This window comes from Scyliorhinus torazame, chromosome 7 (assembly GCF_047496885.1).
Source record: "Scyliorhinus torazame isolate Kashiwa2021f chromosome 7, sScyTor2.1, whole genome shotgun sequence".
In the NCBI taxonomy this organism is placed as follows: Eukaryota; Metazoa; Chordata; class Chondrichthyes; order Carcharhiniformes; family Scyliorhinidae; genus Scyliorhinus; species Scyliorhinus torazame.
Genome location: NC_092713.1, coordinates 306,059,576 through 306,077,624, shown reverse-complemented (window position 1 = coordinate 306,077,624; position 18,049 = coordinate 306,059,576). Strand labels below are relative to the sequence as shown.

Genomic DNA, 18,049 nt, shown 5'->3' with positions numbered 1-18,049 from the left:
GTCAAAGGTTCAGTACTGTCCAGGTGTCAGTACTGATGGAGTGCTGCACTGTTAGAGGGTCAGTACTGAGGGAGTGCTGCACTGTCAGAGGGTCAGTACTGAGGGAGTGCCGCACTGTCAGAAGGTCAGTACTGAGGGAGTGCTGCACTGTCAGATGGTCAGTACTGAGGGAGTGCTGCACTGTCAGAAGGTCAGTACTGAGGGAGTGCTGCACTGTCAGAGGGTCAGTACTGAGGGAGTGCTGCACTGTCAGAGGGTCAGTACTGAGGGAGTGTTGCACTGTCAGAGGGTCAGTACTGAGAGAGTGCTGCACTGTCAGAGGGTCAGTACTGAGGGAGTGCTGCACTGTCAGAGGGTCAGGACTGAGAGAGTGCTGCACTGTCAGAGGGTCAGTACTGAGGGAGTGCTGCACTGTCAGAGGGTCAGTACTGAGCGAGTGCCGAACTGTCAGAGGGTCAGTACTGAGGGAGTGTTGCACTGTCAGAGGGTCAGTACTGAGAGAGTGTTGCACTGTCAGAGGGTCAGTACTGAGGGAGTGCTGCACTGTCAGAGGGTCAGGACTGAGAGAGTGCTGCACTGTCAGAGGGTCAGTACTAAGGGAGTGCTGCACTGTCAGAGGGTCAGTACTGAGGGAGCGCTGCGCTGTCAGAGAGTCAGTACTGAGGGCAGCACAGTGGCGCAGTCGGTTAGCCCTTCAGCCTCACGGCGCCAAGGTCCCAGGATCAATCCCGGCTCTGGGTCACAGACCGTGTGGAGTTTGCACATTCTCCCCGTGTTTGCGTGGGTTTCGCCCCCACAACCCACAGATGTGCAGGCTAGGTGGATTGGACACACTAAATTGCCCCTTAATTGGAAAAAATGAATTGGGTACTCTAAATTTTTTTTAAAAGAGAGGCAGTACTGAGGGCGTGCTGCACTGTCAAAGGTTCAGTACTGTCCAGGTGTCAGTACTGATGGAGTGCTGCACTGTTAGAGGGTCAGTACTGAGGGAGTGCTGCACTGTCAGAGGGTCAGTACTGAGGGAGTGCTGCACTGTCAGAGGGTCAGTACTGAGGGAGTGCTGCACTGTTAGATGGTCAGTACTGAGGGAGTGCTGCACTGTCAGAGGGTCAGTACTGAGGGAGTGCTGCACTGTCAGAGGGTCAGTACTGAGGGAGTGCTGCACTGTTAGATGGTCAGTACTGAGGGAGTGCTGCACTGTCAGAAGGTCAGTACTGAGGGAGTGCTGCACTGTCAGAGGGTCAGTACTGAGGGAGTGCTGCACTGTCAGAGGGTCAGTACTGAGGGAGTGTTGCACTGTCAGAGGGTCAGTACTGAGAGAGTGCTGCACTGTCAGAGGGTCAGTACTGAGGGAGTGCTGCACTGTCAGAGGGTCAGTACTGAGCGAGTGCCGAACTGTCAGAGGGTCAGTACTGAGGGAGTGCTGCACTGTCAGAGGGTCAGTACTAAGGGAGTTCTGCACTTTCAGTGGGTCAGTTCTGAGGGAGTGCTGCACTGTCAGAGGGTCAGTACTGAGGGAGTGCTGCACTGTCAGAGGGTCAGTACTGAGGGAGTGCTGCACTGTCAGAGGATCAGTACTGAGGGAGTGCTGCACTGTCAGAGGGTCAGTATTAAGGGAGTTCTGCACTTTCAGTGGGTCAGTTCTGAGGGAATGCTGCACTGTCAGAGGGTCAGTACTGAGGGAGTGCTGCACTGTCAGAGGGTCAGTACCGAGGGAGTGCTGTGCTGTCAGAGGGTCAGTACTGAGGGAGTGCTGCACTGTCAGAGGGTCAGTACTGAGGGAGTGCTGCACTGTCAGAGGATCAGGACTGAGGGAGTGCTGCACTGTCAGAGGGTCAGTACTGAGGGAGTTCTGCACTTTCAGTGGGTCAGTTCTGAGGGAGTGCTGCACTGTCAGAGGGTCAGTACTGAGGGAGTACTGCACTGACACACGAACTGTACTGAGGGAGTGTTGCACTGTCAGAGGGTCAGTACTGAGGGAGTGCTGCACTGTCAGAGGGTCAGTACTGAGGGAGTGCTGCACTGTCAGAGGGTCAGTACTGAGGGAGTGCTGCACTGTCAGAGGGTCAGTACTGAGCGAGTGCCGAACTGTCAGAGGGTCAGTACTGAGGGAGCACTGCACTGTCAGAGGGTCAGTACTAAGGGAGTGCTGCACTGTCTGAGGGTCAGTACTGAGGGAGTTCTGCACTTTCAGTGGGTCAGTTCTGAGGGAGTGCTGCACTGTCAGAGGGTCAGTACTGAGGGAGTACTGCACTGAAACACGGACTGTACTGAGGGAGTGTTGCACTGTCAGAGGGTCAGTACTGAGGGAGTGCTGCACTGTCAGAGGGTCAGTACTGAGGGAGTGCTGCACTGCCACACGGACTGTACTGAGGGAGAGTTGCACTGTCAGAGGGTCAGTACTGAGGGAGTGCTGCACTGTCAGAGGGTCAGTACTGAGGGAGTGCTGCACTGTCAGAGGGTCAGTTACTGAGGGAGTGCCGAACTGTCAGAGTGTCAGTACTGAGGGAGTGCTGCACTGTCAGAGGGTCAGTACTGAGGGAGTGCCGCACTGTCAGTGGGTCAGTACTGAGGGAGTGCTGCACTGTCTGAGGGTCAGTACTGAGGGAGTGCTGCACTGTCACACGGACTGTACTGAGGAAGTTCTGCACTGTCAGAGGGTCAGTACTGAGGGAGTGCTGCACTGTCGGAGAGTTTGTGAGTAATATATAAAAGATTGATAACAAAATCAGCATTTCTGTTTATCGTTTTATTAAATGCAGTGAATGGAAAGTACTGAGCCAAGCGATGCTGAAAGTTCTACCCTGACTTTGTCCATCTCTACTTCATTAACCACCAGCAGCCTGTCAATGTTCATAACTCCTGCTTTCCTCCACCTCTGGCCTCTTCTCCATTTCCCATCCCTTTGCTCCGGATTTAATGGCCTAGTTTTGAGTTGTCTGGGCCCCCGGCTATTGAACACATAATCCTATCCACAGGGCTAAATCGCTGGCTTTGAAAGCAGACCAAGGCAGGCCAGCAGCACGGTTCAATTCCCGTACCTGCCTCCCCGAACAGGCGCCGGAATGTGGCGACTAGGGGCTTTTCACAGTACCTTCATTTGAAGCCTACTTGTGACAATAAGCTATTTTCATTTCTCACTTTCTCTCTCTCTCTCTCCATCTCCCTGTTTCTCGCTCTCTGAATGAGAGGTGACCTTATTGAGACATATCGGATTCTCAAGGGGTTTGACAGGGTCGATGCTGAGAGGCTGTTTCCCCTTGTGGGAGAGTCTAGGAGCAGAGGGCAGAATCTCAGAGTCAGGGGTCGCCCATTTCAGACAGAGATGAGGAGGAATTTCCCCTCTCAGAGGGTGGTGAATCTGGGGATTTCTTTACCACAGAGAGCTGTAGAGGTTGGGTCGTTAAATATGTTCAAGGCTGAGATAGACAGAATTTTAATCAGTGAGGGAATCAAGGGTTATGTGGATACTCTCTCTCTCTCTCTCTCTCTCTCCCCTCTGTCTCCCTCTGCCTCTCCCACTCCCTCATCTCCCTCTGTCTCTCTCCCCCTCTCTCAATGTCTCTCTCCCCCTCTGTTTACCTTGCTCTCTGTTCTCTCCCGTTGTCTCCCTCTCTCTGTCTGCCTCTTTCCCCATATTTCTCCCTCTCTCTGCCTCTCTCCCCCTCTGTCTCCCTCTATCTCTCTCTGCCTCTCTCCCCCTCTGTCTCCCTCTATCTCTCTCTGTATCTCTCCCCCTCTCTATTTCTCACTCTGTCTCCCCCCTTGTCTTTCTTTCTCTGTGTTTCTCCCCCCCCCCCCCTCTCCCTTTCTCTCTCAGTCTTTCTCCCCCTTTATTTTTATCTCTCTCTGTGTCTCTCGCCCTGTCTCCCTCTGTCTCTCTCCCATTCTGTATCCCCCTCTCTCTGTCCCTATCTGTCTCACTCTGTCTCTATCCCCTCTGTCTCCCTCTCTCTTGTCTCTCTCCCCCTCTCTCGGTCTCCTTCTCTCCCTTTGTCTTTCTCCCCCTCTGTTGGTGTCCCCCCGCGCCCCCCACCCCCCACCCCCACCCCCCCGCATCCTCTCATCCTTTCTCACTGTCTCTCCCACCTGGGTGAAATCTAATGGCCACTGTCATAATATCCACACATGTATATAATGAAGTGCAGACAGGCAGTGATTGACACACAGGATGACCAGTAAGCGCACAGAACAGTGCAGCCAATCACCAGACAGGACACCACCACTATAAAGCCAGAGGGCACTAGGTTTCCCGCTCTCTCGGGACCAGCCACTGAGACAGTCAGAGTCCACGAGCCAGCAAGCACAAACACCATGCGGTAGCTGGTACGTCTTGGTCAGGCTAGTACTAGGTCTCCAGTCAGTTCAGTATAGTGTCAGTATAGTGTCAACCCACAGCTTAGTATGTTTCATAGCTCTATCATTCAATAAAACCGTGTTGGATCTTCAACAGTGTTAGAGGTCTGTTTCTCGCAGCACTGCATCAAGTGTCCCTACCGAACCAACCTGCCTAACACATCATGGTACCACGGAGTGATACTGACAATTGACGGACCTACCTCGAGTGAATCAGCCTTGACCAGCAAGCAGCCATCCGGTAACATGGAAAACATCCAGCCTCCTCCACAGCTCCGCATCTCCGGCAACCTCGGCGCCGATTGGAAGATCTTCAAGCAAAAGTTCCTCTTGTACATCGAGGCCTCCGACCTCAAAGCCGCATCGGACGCCAGGAAGATCGCGCTCTTTCTCTCCACAGCGGGGGACCGCGCCATCCACATCTACAACTCGCTTACATTCGCTGAAGGCGGAGACAAGTCAAAATTCAAAATGGTCCTGCTGAGGTTTGACAGCCACTGCGACATTGAGGTGAACGAGAGCTTTGAACGGTACGTTTACCAGCAGAGGATTCAGGGTAAGGATGAACCTTTTCAGTCCTTCGTGACCCATCTCCGCATCCTCGCGCACTCATGTAACTGACTCGACGGTTGATTCCATGATCCGGGATCAGATTGTTTTCGGGGTCCACTCCGACTCCCTTCGGCGGCAGCTCCTGACAGTCAAACAGTTGACCCTCTCGAGTTCTTACAGTTGTCGCTATCGAGACGTGCGTTGTCCATGAGCATGCTAAGAATCGCTACTCCCACATCAGGGCGGCAGAGACTGCGAAGCTGGCCTCCCACGAGGCGGAACGGGTGCAGGCCATTGCACAGACGAGGAGAGTGGAAGTTTTGCACGCTTTTCCCGGGTCCCTGCGCATGCGCGTCACGACCGAGTGGACAACGAGCCCGACAACCCGACTGCGCAGGTGCGTACGTCGAGCAACCGCACTGCGCATGCGCGATGGCGCACGGAACGCGCTGACGTCGGCGTCACGACGTGTCTGAATTTTGGCTCCACCCACTTAAAGCGGCAATGTCCGGCAAAAGGACGCCAGTGGCTACAGTGTGGCAAGCTTGGCCACTATGCACCCCTTTGCAGATCTGCTCCACCGCTCAGCAGCCAGCGATCCCAGATGCGGCGCAGAAGTGTCCATTCCATACAACACGGAATGCCAGATTCCGATCCCGACAGCCCAACAGACCCTGATGCTGAGTGCCTCAAGTCCCCATACCGGGTGGGCATCATGCCGACGCATGCGCTACCTTCCACCACCACGGTAAAGCGCCTCTCGATCCTCAGTGTGGATCCCGACGACGAGTGGTGTGCTGTTCTTACCGTGAACAAGGCTCACATCCGGTTCAAACTGGACACCGGCGCATCGGCGAACCTCAGTTCGAAGTCCGACCTCGACACCATCCGTGCCAGACTACCCATTCTTCCACCGGCCTGCCAGCTCCTTGACTACAATGGCAATGCCATAGCCGCCAGTGGCTCGTGTCAACTAGGGGTATCCAATAAAGCCATCAAAGCAACGCTGCGGTTTGAAATTGTCGGGCCTGACAGAGCATCTCTGCTCGGTGCTCGAGCCTACAAACTCCTGAACCCTGTTCAACGTGTCCACACCATGGGCGAGATTCTCCGACCCCCCGCCGGGTCGGAGAATCGCCGGGGGCTGGCGTGAATCCCGCCCCGGCCGGTTGCCGAATTCTCCGGCACCGGATATTCGGCGGGGGCGGGTATCGCGCCACGCCAGTTGGCGCCCCCCTCCCCGCGATTCTCCGGCCCGGATGAGCCGAAGTCCCGCTGCTAGAATGCCTGTCCCGCCAGCGTGGATTAAACCACCTACCTTACCGGCGGGACAAGGCAGCGCGGGCGGCCTCCGGGGTCCTGGCGGGGGGCGCGGGGCGATCTGGCCCCGGGGGGTGCCCCCCACGGTGGCCTGGCCTGCGATCGGGGCCCACCGATCCGCGGGCGGGTCTGTGCCGTGGGGGCACTCTTTTCCTTCCGCCTTCGCCACGATCTCCACCATGGCGGAGGCGGAAGAGACTCCCTCCACAGCGCATGTGCAGGGATGCTGTGAGCGGCCGCTAACGCTCCCGCGCATGCGCCGCCCGGAGATGTAATTTCTGCGCCAGCTGGCGGGGCATCAAAGGCCTTTTCCGCCATCTGGCGGGGCGGAAATTAGTCCGGCGCGGGCCTAGCCCCTTAAGGTTGGGGCTCGGCCCCCCAAGATGCGGAGGATTCCGCATCTTTGGGGCGGCGCGATGCCCGACTGATTTACGCCGTTTTGGGCGCCGGTCGGCGGACATTGCGCCGATACCGGAGAATTTCGCCCCATGTCACCAGCACCAGCGACGGCCTCGGCCGATGAAAACTTGCAGGCCGATATAGATGACATCATCACAGCGTATTCGATGGTATGGGCACGCACCCGTACCAATACAAAATCCTGCGCCAAACGCCACCCCTGTGATTCATGCACCTCGCCGGGTGCCGGCGCCCCTCAAGGATCGTCTCAAGCAGCAATTACAGGACCTCCAAGACCAGGGCATCATATCAAAGGTTACAGAGCCCACAGACTGGGTCAGCTCCATGGTCTGCGTCAAGCAGCCGTCAGGGGAGCTTCGCATTTGCATTGACCCTAAGGATCTAAACCGCAATATCATGAGGGAGCGTTACCCAATACCAAAACGTGAAGAGCTGACCAGTGAAATGGCTCACGCCAAATTCTTTACTAAGCTCGACGCCCCCAAGGGTTTTTGGCAAATACAGCTGGATGCGTCCAGTTGCAAGTTGTGCACATTCAACACCCCGTTTGGCCGTTACTGCTACAACCGGATGCCTTTTGGCATCATATCTGCCTCCGAAGTATTTCACCGCATCATGGAGCAGATGATGGAGGGCATCGAGGGGGTGTGAGGGGTTATACGTTGACGATGTCATCATCTGGTCCACAACCCTCCAGGAACACATCGTTCGCCTCAAGAAGGTATTCCAAAGGATCCATGAACATGGTCTTCGACTCAACAGGGCCAAGTGCTCATTCGGTCAATCGGAGATCAAATTCCTAGGTGACCACATATCGCAGCAGGGCGTACGGCCAGACGCCGACAAGGTCTCGGCGATCAACGCCTTGAAGACCCCGGAGGACAAAAAGATGGTTCTCCGCTTTCTCGGATTGGTCAACTTCCTCGGGAAATTCATTCCCAATATGGCATCCCACACTACGGCCCTCCGCCATCTCGTCAAGAAGTCGACGGAATTCCAGTGGCTGCCCACGCACAAAGAGGAATGGCGCGAGCTGAAAGCAAAACTCACAGCAGCCCCGGTTTTAGCGTTCTTCGACCCAACCAAGGAAACCAAGATATCGACTGATGCAAGCCAGGACGGCACTGGGGCGGTGCTCCTTCAGCGGGATGATTCCTTGTCCTGGGCTCCAGTGGCGTACACCTCCAGGGCCACGACGCCCACTGAGCAACGGTACGCTCAGATTGAGAAGGAGTGTCTGGGCCTCCTGACAGGGAGAGTCATGTTCCACGACTATGTTTATGGCCTGCCGAAATTCACGGTAGAGACGGACCACAAGGCTCTAGTCCAAATAATCCAGAAGGATTTAAACGACATGACACCTCGGTTACAGTGTATTCTTCTAAAGCTACGCTGCTACGACTTCGAACTGGTCTACACGCCAGGTAAAGAGCTGATCGTCGCAGATGCCCTATCCCGGTCCATTACCACACCGTGTGAACAAAGTGACTTCATCTGCCACATAGAAGCCCAAGTGCAGATGTGTGCCTCAAACCTTCCGCCCTCCGACGAACGGGTGGTCTAAATTCGTGAGGAGACAGCCAAGGATCCTCTGCTGCAGCGCGTGATGCAGCACCTCAGCAATGGCTGGCAGAAGGGACAACGTCCCCAGTTCTATAACGTAAAAGACGACCAGATGGTGGTGGAGGGAATCCTTCTGAAACTCGACAGGATCGTAATTCCTCAGAGTAGGCGTGCTATGGTGCTGGGCCAACTCCATGAGGGTCACTTTGGGGTCGAGAAATGCCGACACAGAGCTCGGGAGGCAGTCTATTGGCCGGGCATCAGCAAAGACATTGCCGATGCAAGGACACCATCCTTAATTGCCCTACCTGTCAGAAATTTCAGCCAGCTCAACCCAAAGAAACGTTGCAGCAGCACGAGATTGTGACCTCTCCGTGGTCCAAAGGCGGTGCAGACCTTTTCCACGCCAAGGGGCGTGACTACGTACCCCTGGTCGACTACTTCTCCAGTTACCCTGAAGAAGTGAAACTGTCCGACCTCACGTCGAAGGCGGTAATCAAAGCCTGCAAAGAAACGTTCGCCAGGCATGGGATACCGCTCACGGTCATGAGCGACAACAGCCTTTGCTTTTACAGCCAGGAATGGTCTGGTTTTGCACAGTCCTACAACTTCCGTCACATAACCTCCAGTCCCCACTACCCGCAGTCAAACGGGAAGGCCAAAAAAGGGGTCCACATTATAAAGCGCTTGCTGTTCAAAGCTGCAGATTCAGGCTCCGATTTCAACCTGGCGCTGTTGGCATACAGGGCGACCCCACTGTCCATGGGATTGTCTCCAGCGCAGATGCTCATGAATCGCACTCTGCGGACCACGGGTCCAGCCATCCACGTTCCCGACCTTGACCACCTTATGGTCCTACAGAAAATGCAACAGTCACGGGCCCAACTGAAAGCCACGTACGATGCTCATGCTGCGGATCTACCCGAGCTGGCCCCAACTGATCATGTTTGCGTCCAGTTGCCTCAGGGCAGCTGGTCAGCCACAGCTGTTGTGCTCAAACAAGGGGCCCCAAGATCATTCCTTGTCCGCATGCCTGAAGGCTCCCTGCTACGGCGCAACAGACGGGCACTGCGAAGAGTTCCATGTCCGCTACCTGACTGGCATGCCCCGCCGCCTGCGATGCCTCCTCCGGACATACCCTACCACGAGGCCACCGATCTGCCAACAATCCTGCCGGCCCACGCGCCCACCGCGATGCCAGCCATCCTGCCTATCCAGGTGCAGGCGGCTCCTGATCCACCTCTGCGGCGATCAAACAGAATTCGTCGCCCACCACAGAGACTAAACCTATAGACTGAGTTTTTTGTACATTTCTCGTGACTTCATCATTTTGACCTCTGTAAATATTGTTTTGTTTGCCATGTATCTGCACTATCGCCACCTTCCTATGTATATACGTTCATTGAGACACATTTCTGTATACAGTCAGGCACATACAGATATATATATATATGCGCACGCACACCGTAGTATTTATTTATCTAAACAAAAAGGTGGGGAGATGTCATAATATCCACTCATGTATATAATGAGATGCAGACAGGCAGTGATTGACACACAGGATGACCAGTAAGCACACAACACAGTACAGCCAATCACCAGACAGGACACTACCACTATAAAGCCAGAGGGCACTAGGTTTCCCGCTCTCTCGGGACCCAGCCACTGAGACAGTCAGAGTCCACGAGCTAGCCAATGCAAACACCATACAGTAGCTAGTACGTCTTGGTCAGGCTAGTACTAGGTCTCCAGTCAGCTCAGTATAGTGTCAACCCACAGCTGAGTATGTATGATAGTTCGATCGTTCAATAAAACCGTGTTGGATCGTCAACGGTGTTAGACGTCTGTTTCTCTCATCACTGCATCAAGTGCAGACCCTACCAAACCAATCTGCCTAACACATCAGCCACGTCACGCCCGAACTGGGGGGCGGCGCGGATGGCAAATTCTGCGAGAGGTCTCTTGTATGCTTTACCCAGCTCGCCACGCCTCGCGAGACCTAACGGGATTGCACGAGACAAAATGATCTGAATAATGCCCACAAGGGACAGGATCCTAATTTGGCAAATCTGCATATTAACGTGAGCAGCGAGCCTTTCTCCCTCTGTCTCCCTCTGTCTCTCTCTCGGTCTCTCCCTCTCTGTCTCCCTTTGTCTCTCTCTCGGTCTCTCCCTCTCTGACTCCCTCTGTCTCTCGTTCGGTCTCTCCCTCTCTGTCTCCCTCTGTCTCTCTCCTGTCGTGTTATTCGCCCTGGGGTAACACGGACTGCAACTGGATGCAGTCGTACTGGAAAGCAGACACCAAACTTAGATGTTGGTTCAATACGGTTTATTGAACTTCTGTAACAATGCACAGAGCTGGCTGTGGATTGACACTCTACTACTCTAAGTGTGCTAACTATAACTAACTAGACCAGACTAGCTCTGAGCCACGTGTAGAAGGTGCTAACTGATATATACACCCTGACTGTCACTACAGTTATCACCAATGGAAAGAGGCGGAGTGCTGATGCCTCGTATGTTTTATAGTAGGAAACCCCCCTCTAGTGTTCTGTCTGGTGATTGGTTGTGTTCTGTCCTGTGTGTTGATTGGCTAACCTGGGTGTCTGTTACTGCATGTCTTCACCTCATTATGTGCATGAGTGCATATTATGACATCTCCCCCTGTCTCCCTCTGTCTCTCTCTCTCTGTTTCCCCCTCTCTGTCTCCCGCTGTCTCTTTCTCTCCAAGTCTCTCTCTCTGTCTCTCTCTCTCTCTCAGTCTCTCTCTCTCTCTGTCTCCCCCTCTCTGTCTCCCTCTGGCTCTCTCTCTCTCAGTCTCCCTCTGTCTCTCAGTCTCTCTCTCTCGGGGCGGGATTCTCCGAACCCCCCCGCCCGGGTCAGAGAATCCCCGGGGGGCAGCGCGAATCCCGCCCCGACGTCAGCTGCCCTATTCTCCGGCTCCAGTTTTCGGGCGGGGGGCAGGGTTCACACCACGCCGGTTGGGGGCTGTCGGTAGGGCAATTCTCTGGGGGGACATCCGTTTTTGGCCAGACCCACTGGCGTGGGTTAGGCATGGTCCCACACGGCGGGACCTGGCAGGTAAGTGGCTGGGGGGGGTCCTTCGGGGGGATCCGACGCCGGGGGGGGGGGGGGTGCCCACGGTGGCCTGGCCCGCGATCGCCGCCCACTGATCTGCGGGTGGGCCTGTGCCGTGGGGGCACTCCTTCCTTCCGCACCGGCCCCTGTCGGGCTTCGCCATGGCCGGCGCGGAGAAGAGAGCACGCGGCAAAACACGGCGGCTGGTCTGCGCATGAGCGGCAGTTCCGTGCATGCGCGAGATCACGCCGGCCCTTCAGCGCATGTGCGAACCCGCGCAGTCTCTTCGGCGCAGGTTGGAGCGACGCCAACCCCTCCAGTGTCCACCTAGCCCCCGGATGTGCAGAGAATTCCGCTGGAGTAGTTGCCGCCGATTCTCCCGCCGGACTGGGGACCTAGTCCGCAGAAGGGAGAATCCCGCTGTCTGTCTTTCTCTCTCTCTGTTTCCCTCTGTCTGTCTCTCTGCCTCTCTCTCTCTCTCTCTCTGTCTCTCTCTCAGCCTCTCTCTCTCTCGGCCTCTCTGTCTCTCTCTCAGCCTTCTCTCGCTCTCTCTCGGCCTCTCTCTCAGCCTTTCTCTCTCTCTCTCTGTCTCTCGCTCTGCCCCTCTCTCTCTCTCTGTCTCTCTCTCAGCCTCTCTCTCTCTCTCTCTCTCTCTCAGCCTCTCTCTCTTTCTCTCTCTCTATCTCTCGCTCTGCCTCTCTCTCTCTCTCCCTCTGTCTCTCGCTCTGCCTCTCTCTCTCTCTCTCTCTCGCTCTGCCTCTCTCTCTCTCTCTCTGTCTCTCTCTCAGCCTCCCTCTCTCTCTCTCTCTCTCTCTCTGCCTCTCTCTCTCTGTCTCTCGCTCTGCCTCTCTCTCTCGCTCTGCCTCTCTCTCTCTCTCTCTGTCTCTCGCTCTGCCTCTCTCTCTCTCTCTCTGTCTCTTGCTCTGCCTCTCTCTCTCTCTCTCTCTCTGTCTCTCTCAGCCTCTCTCTCTCTCTCGGCCTCTCTCTCTCTGTCTCTCGCTCTGCCTCTCTATCTCTCTCTGTCTCTCTCTCAGCCTCTCTCTCTCTCTCTGTCTCTCTCTCTGTCTCTCTCTCTGCCTCTCTCTCTCTCTCTCTGTCTCTCTCTCTGCCTCTCTCTCTCTCTCTGCCTCTCTCTCTCCCAGCCTCTCTCTCTCTCCCACTCTCTGTCTCTCTCTCAGCCTCTCTCTCTCTCTCTGTCTCTCTCTCTTGGCCTCTCTCTCTGTCTCTCTCTTTCTGCTTCTCTCTCTCTCTCGGCCACTCTCTCTCTCTCTCTCTCTGCCTCTCGCTCTCTCTCTCTCTGTCTCTCTCTCTCAGCCTCTCTCTCTCTCTCAGTCTCTCTCTCTCGGCCTCTCTCTGTCTCTCTGTCTGCCTCTCTCTCCCTCTCTCTCAGCCTCTCTCTCTCTCTCTTTCGGCCTCTCTCTCTCTCTCTCTCTCTGTCTCTTTCTCTGCCTCTCTCTCTCTCTCTCAGCCTCTCTCTCCCTCTCTCTCAGCCTCTCTCTCTCTCTCTTTCGGCCTCTCTCTCTCTCTCTCTCTCTCTCTTTCTCTGCCTCTCTCTCTCTCTCTCTCTCTCTGTCTCTTTCTCTGCCTCTCTCTCTCTCTCTCAGCCTCTCTCTCCCTCTCTCTCAGCCTCTCTCTCTCTCTCGGCCTCTCTCTCTCTCTCTCTATCAGCTTCTCTCTCTCTCTCTGTCTCTCTCTGTCATTTCCTGACCTCCTCTGAGATGTTCTTTAAGATGTTTTTGGTCACCTTGCCTTGTTACCTCCTGTGACCTGCCATCAATTTTTGTTTGACAGTTGCTCCTATGAATTGTTCTGGGTTTGCAAATGGGAAATATAAGTGCAAGTAATTGTTGAATGTCAGCAATTTGGCGTCTGTTTGTGTCAGAGTATTAGACATGCACCAAGCAAGTCTTTTGCTCATTTACTTTTATTTTCTTGTGGGTTTTATCTCTGCCTCAGGCAGCAGATTATGGTAGTTAGTGAGTCCACGCAGTGAAAACTAATGACAAGCCTTCATAAAGAGTCGAATCAACAAGTCAAATGGCTTCCATTTGTTCAGCCCACGTACATATTCATATCGTCTGCAGGCTCTGGATTGCATCTCCATTTGTTTGCAGCCTCCGAATGAAAGCACAAGAACTATTCAATGCACAATGAATTAATCATAGCATTGTCATTGTCCATTTGGGTTTGAATTTGATGTAATTGGGTTACCTCTGCCTAGTGACTCACCAGAGACATCTCGGAGAGCCGAGAGAGGTTATATTAGTTCTCAATTGGAACAGTTTTGTGTCTCAGTGGAATTTCGAACAGCCAATCTTCACTGCGCAATTCTCACCTGTAATTTTGTCGGAATGTTACTTTCGTAAAGTGTCCAACGGAATTGTCGGGAACACTCTTTTGAAATTCCAGGATAACCACGCAACAGTGTAGAGGGAGCTTTACTCTGTGTCTAACCCCGCGCTATACCTGTCCTGGGAGTGTTTGATGGGGACAGTGGAGAGGGAGCTTTACTCTGTGTCTAACCCCGCGCTATACCTGTCCTGGGAGTGTTTGATGGGGACAGTGTAGAGGGAGCTTTACTCTGTGTCTAACCCCGCGCTATACCTGTCCTGGGAGTGTTTGATGGGGACTGTGTAGAGGGAACTTTACTCTGTATCTAACCCCGTGCTGTACCTGTCCTGGGAGTGTTTGATGGGGACAGTGTAGAGGGAGCTTTACTCTGTATCTAACCCCGCGCTATACCTGTCCTGGGAGTGTTTGATGGGGACAGTGTGGAGGGAGCTTTACTCTGTATCTAACCCCGTGCTGTACCTGTCCTGGGAGTGTTTGATGGGGACAGTGTAGAGGGAACTTTACTCTGTATCTAACCCCGTGCTGTACCTGTCCTGGGAGTGTTTGATGGGGACAGTGTAGAGGGAACTTTACTCTGTATCTAACCCCGTGCTGTACCTGTCCTGCGAGTGTTTGATGGGGACAGTGGAGAGGGAGCTTTACTCTGTATCTAACCCCGTGCTGTACCTGTCCTGGGAGTGTTTGATGAGGACAGTGCAGAGCGAGCTTTACTCTGTATCTAACCCTGTGCTGTACCTGTCCTGGGAGTGTTTGATGGGGACAGTATAGAGAGAGCTTTATTATGTATCTAACCCTGTGCTGCACCTGACTATGGAGTGTTTGATGGGGACCGTGTGGACGGAGCTTTACTTTGTATCTAACCCTGTGCTGTACCTGTCCTGGGAGAGTTTGATGGGGGCAGTGTAGAGGGAGCTTTACTCTGTATCTAACCCCGTGCTGTACCTGTCCTAGGAGTGTTTGATGGGGACAGTATAGATGGAGCTTTACTCTGTATTTAACCCCGTGTTGTACCTGTCCTGGGAGTGTTTAATGGGGACAATGCAGAGGGGTTTTACTCTGTATCTAACCCCGTGCTGTACCTGTCCTGGGAGTGTTTGATGGGGACAGTGTAGAGGGAGCTTTACTCTGTGTCTAATGCTGTGCTGTACCTGTCCTGGAAGCGTTTGATGGGGACAGTGTAGAGGAAACTTTACTCTGTATCTAACCCCGTGCTGTACCTGTCCTGGGAGTGTTTGATGGGGACAGTGTAGAGGGAGCTTTACTCTGTATCTGACCAATACTGAAGTGATTGAAGGCGGGCATATTGAACTATTCTATTCTCCATCAATATCTTGTGTCATCCCAAAGAGAATAAAGTTCACTGAAAATGAAGTGCCAGGATAAACAAAGGCACAAATAAATTGCATCCAGGAATGAGGAAGAGTTCTGTGAAATTTGATGGAACATTAAATAATCAAACATCTCCAACTGTTCTATGGAGAATGATTGAAGGAATGAACAATGTTTTATGTGCAGTGGGGCATGTGTACCTAATCTTATCTAGTGCACCCCTCAGGCAATGTCATTCTTTGAATATTTATCACATTTCTCAACAAAGAAAGACTGGTTTGATGTACCATATCTCGCAGCCAATGAAGTTATTTTAATAAGAGTCACAATTGTAATGTATGAAGCATGGCAACCAATTTGGGCACAGCAAGATCCCAAACAAGTAACAAGAAAAATGGTTTGATTCCCGGCTTAGGTCACTGTCTGTGCGGAGTTTGCACGTTCTCCCTGTGTGTGCGTGGGTTTCCTCCGGGTGCTCCGGTTTCCTCCCACAGTCCAAAGATGTGCAGGTTAGGTGGACTGAACATGATAAATTGCCCTTAGTGACCAAAAACGTTGGGTGGGGTTACTGGGTTACGGGGGTAGGGGTGGAAGTGTGGGCTTAGGTCGGAGGCTCTTTCCAAGGGCCGGTGCAGACTTGATGGGCCGAATGGCCTCCTTCTGCACTGTAAATTCTATGATATCTGTGAAAATGTTTTTTGATGATGTTGATTTAGGGAAAATAATGGTGTCAGGAAAGGAGGAGAACAAACTGCTCCTCACCGGAGTCATGTCGATGTGATTGTTCACACCCACTTGATAGAACAGAGAGTACCTCAGCATAATGTCCCACCTGAATGACAGTACCTCTGACAGTGCAGCACCCCCTCAGTACTGACCCTCTGACAGTGCAGCACTCCCTCAGTACTGACCATCTGACAGTGCAACACCCCCTCAGTACTGACCCTCTGACAGTGCAGCACTCCCTCAGTACTGACCCTCTGACAGTGCAACACCCCCTCAGTACTGACACTCTGACAGTGCAGCTCTCCCTCAGTACTGACCCTCTGACAGTGCAGCAGTCCCTCAGTACTGACCCTCTGACAGTGCAGCACTCCCTCAGTACTGACCCTCTCACAGTGCAGCTCTCCCTCAGTACTGACCCTCTGACAGTGCAGCACTCCCTCAGTACTGACCCTCTGACAGTGCAGCACTCCCTCAAACTGACCCTCTCACAGTGCAACACTCCCTCAGTACTGCCCCTCTGACAGTGCAGCACTCCCTCAGTACTGCCCCTCTGACAGTGCAGCACTCCCTCAGTACTGCCCCTCTGACAGTGCAGCACTCCCTCAGTACTGACCCTCTCACAGTGCAGCACTCCCTCAGTACTGACCCTCTGACAGTGCAGCGCTCCCTCAGTACTGCCCCTCTGACAGTGCAGCACTCCCTCAGTACTGCCTCTCTGACAGTGCAGCACTCCCTCAGTACTGACCCTCTGACAGTGCAGCACTCCCTCAGTACTGACCCTCTGACAGTGCAGCCCTCCCTCAGTACTGACCCTCTGACAGTGCAGCACTCCCTCAGTACTGACCCTCTGACAGTGCAGCACTTCCTCAGTACTGACCCTCTGACAGTGCGGCACTCCCTCAGTACTGACCCTCTGACAGTGCAGCGCTCCCTCAGTACTGACCCTCTGACAGTGCGGCACTCCCTCAGTACTGACCCTCTGACAGTGCGGCACTCCCTCAGTACCGACCCTCTGACAGTGCGGCATTCCCTCAGTACTGACCCTCTGACAGTGCAGCGCTCCCTCAGTACTGACCCTCTGACAGTGCGGCACTCCCTCAGTACTGACCCTCTGACAGTGCGGCACTCCCTCAGTACCGACCCTCTGACAGTGCGGCATTCCCTCAGTACTGACCCTCTGACAGTGCAGCACTCCCTCAGTACTGACCCTCTAACAGTGCCGCACTCCCTCAGTACTGACCCTCTAACAGTGCCGCACTCCCTCAGTACTGACCCTCTGATAGTGCAGCACTCCCTCAGTACTGACCCTCTGACAGTGCACCGCTCCCTCAGTACTGACCCTCTAACAGTGCCGCACTCCCTCAGTACTGACCCTCTGATAGTGCCGCACTCCCTCAGTACTGACCCTCTGATAGTGCAGCACTGCTTCTGTGCTGTAGTGATCTGTACATCTATACATACATCTTCACATACACCAGGGACTGCAGCACAGATGTGACAGTCACAGCATCACCAGAGGGAGCATCAGAGACGGGTATAAAGGGTCAAGCCCAAGGCAGGATCCGCCTCTTTTAGTATCGCAGAGCTAGTGAGCAGCAGCACACAGGGATAGCTCAGCATCGGCAGTTTACCTTAGTTTCACTGGTCATACCTCTTGACTATTTTACATCCAGTTGAAGCAGAACGAACCCTTTGAATAAAGTGTTTGTGTTAACTTTAAGTCTACAGTCGTTATACAGAATTAGAGAATAACATATGTGCTGCTCCAGAATGTCAGCCGAACGTTTGTACTTGAGTCGCTGGGATTTGAACCCACAACCGCCTGTCTCAGGTGACATGGCTGCTTCCGGAGCCTCAGCTGACAACCACCTGGTCAGCACAGAGCAGGGAGTGAGCAAAACTTGTTCTGAATGCTGCCGACTGCACTGCGGAAGGTGCCTGCGCTTCAGCACCAGGATCCTTTTCACAGTTTGATTCACACCTTTGAGCAGAGTTGCTCAGGATCCATTGGAAGTCGATCACCCCCTGAGCAGCTCATTCTCCCTCTCCATCTCTGCCTCTGAAGGGCGTCTCACACGGCCTGCTTCACACTGAGGCCCAGCACTCGGGCCAGGAGAAAAGGGGCAGCTTTTCCCACCTTTCGATTATGCTCATTAATAATAATCTTTATTTTGTCACAAGCAGGCTTGCATTATCGCTTCAATGAAGTTACTGCGAAAATCCCCTAGTCGCCGCACTCCGGCGCCTGTTCGGGTACACTGAGGGAGAATTCAGAATGTCCAATTCACCGAACAAGCACGTCTTTAGGGACTTGTGGGAGGAAACCGGAGCGCCCGGAGGAAACCCACAAGGCC

The 18,049-nt window shown here is 53.8% G+C and overlaps 2 protein-coding genes across 2 annotated transcripts in view; one reads left to right on the top strand and one right to left on the bottom strand.

Moving 5' to 3' along the window:
* The window catches only part of LOC140427153 (calcium/calmodulin-dependent protein kinase type II subunit alpha-like), a 304,280-nt gene that overhangs the window by 202,931 nt on the left and 83,300 nt on the right, over positions 1-18,049 (top strand).
* The window catches only part of LOC140427154 (uncharacterized), an 86,788-nt gene that overhangs the window by 17,532 nt on the left and 51,207 nt on the right, over positions 1-18,049 (bottom strand). The gene's annotated exons all lie outside the window — the stretch shown is intronic.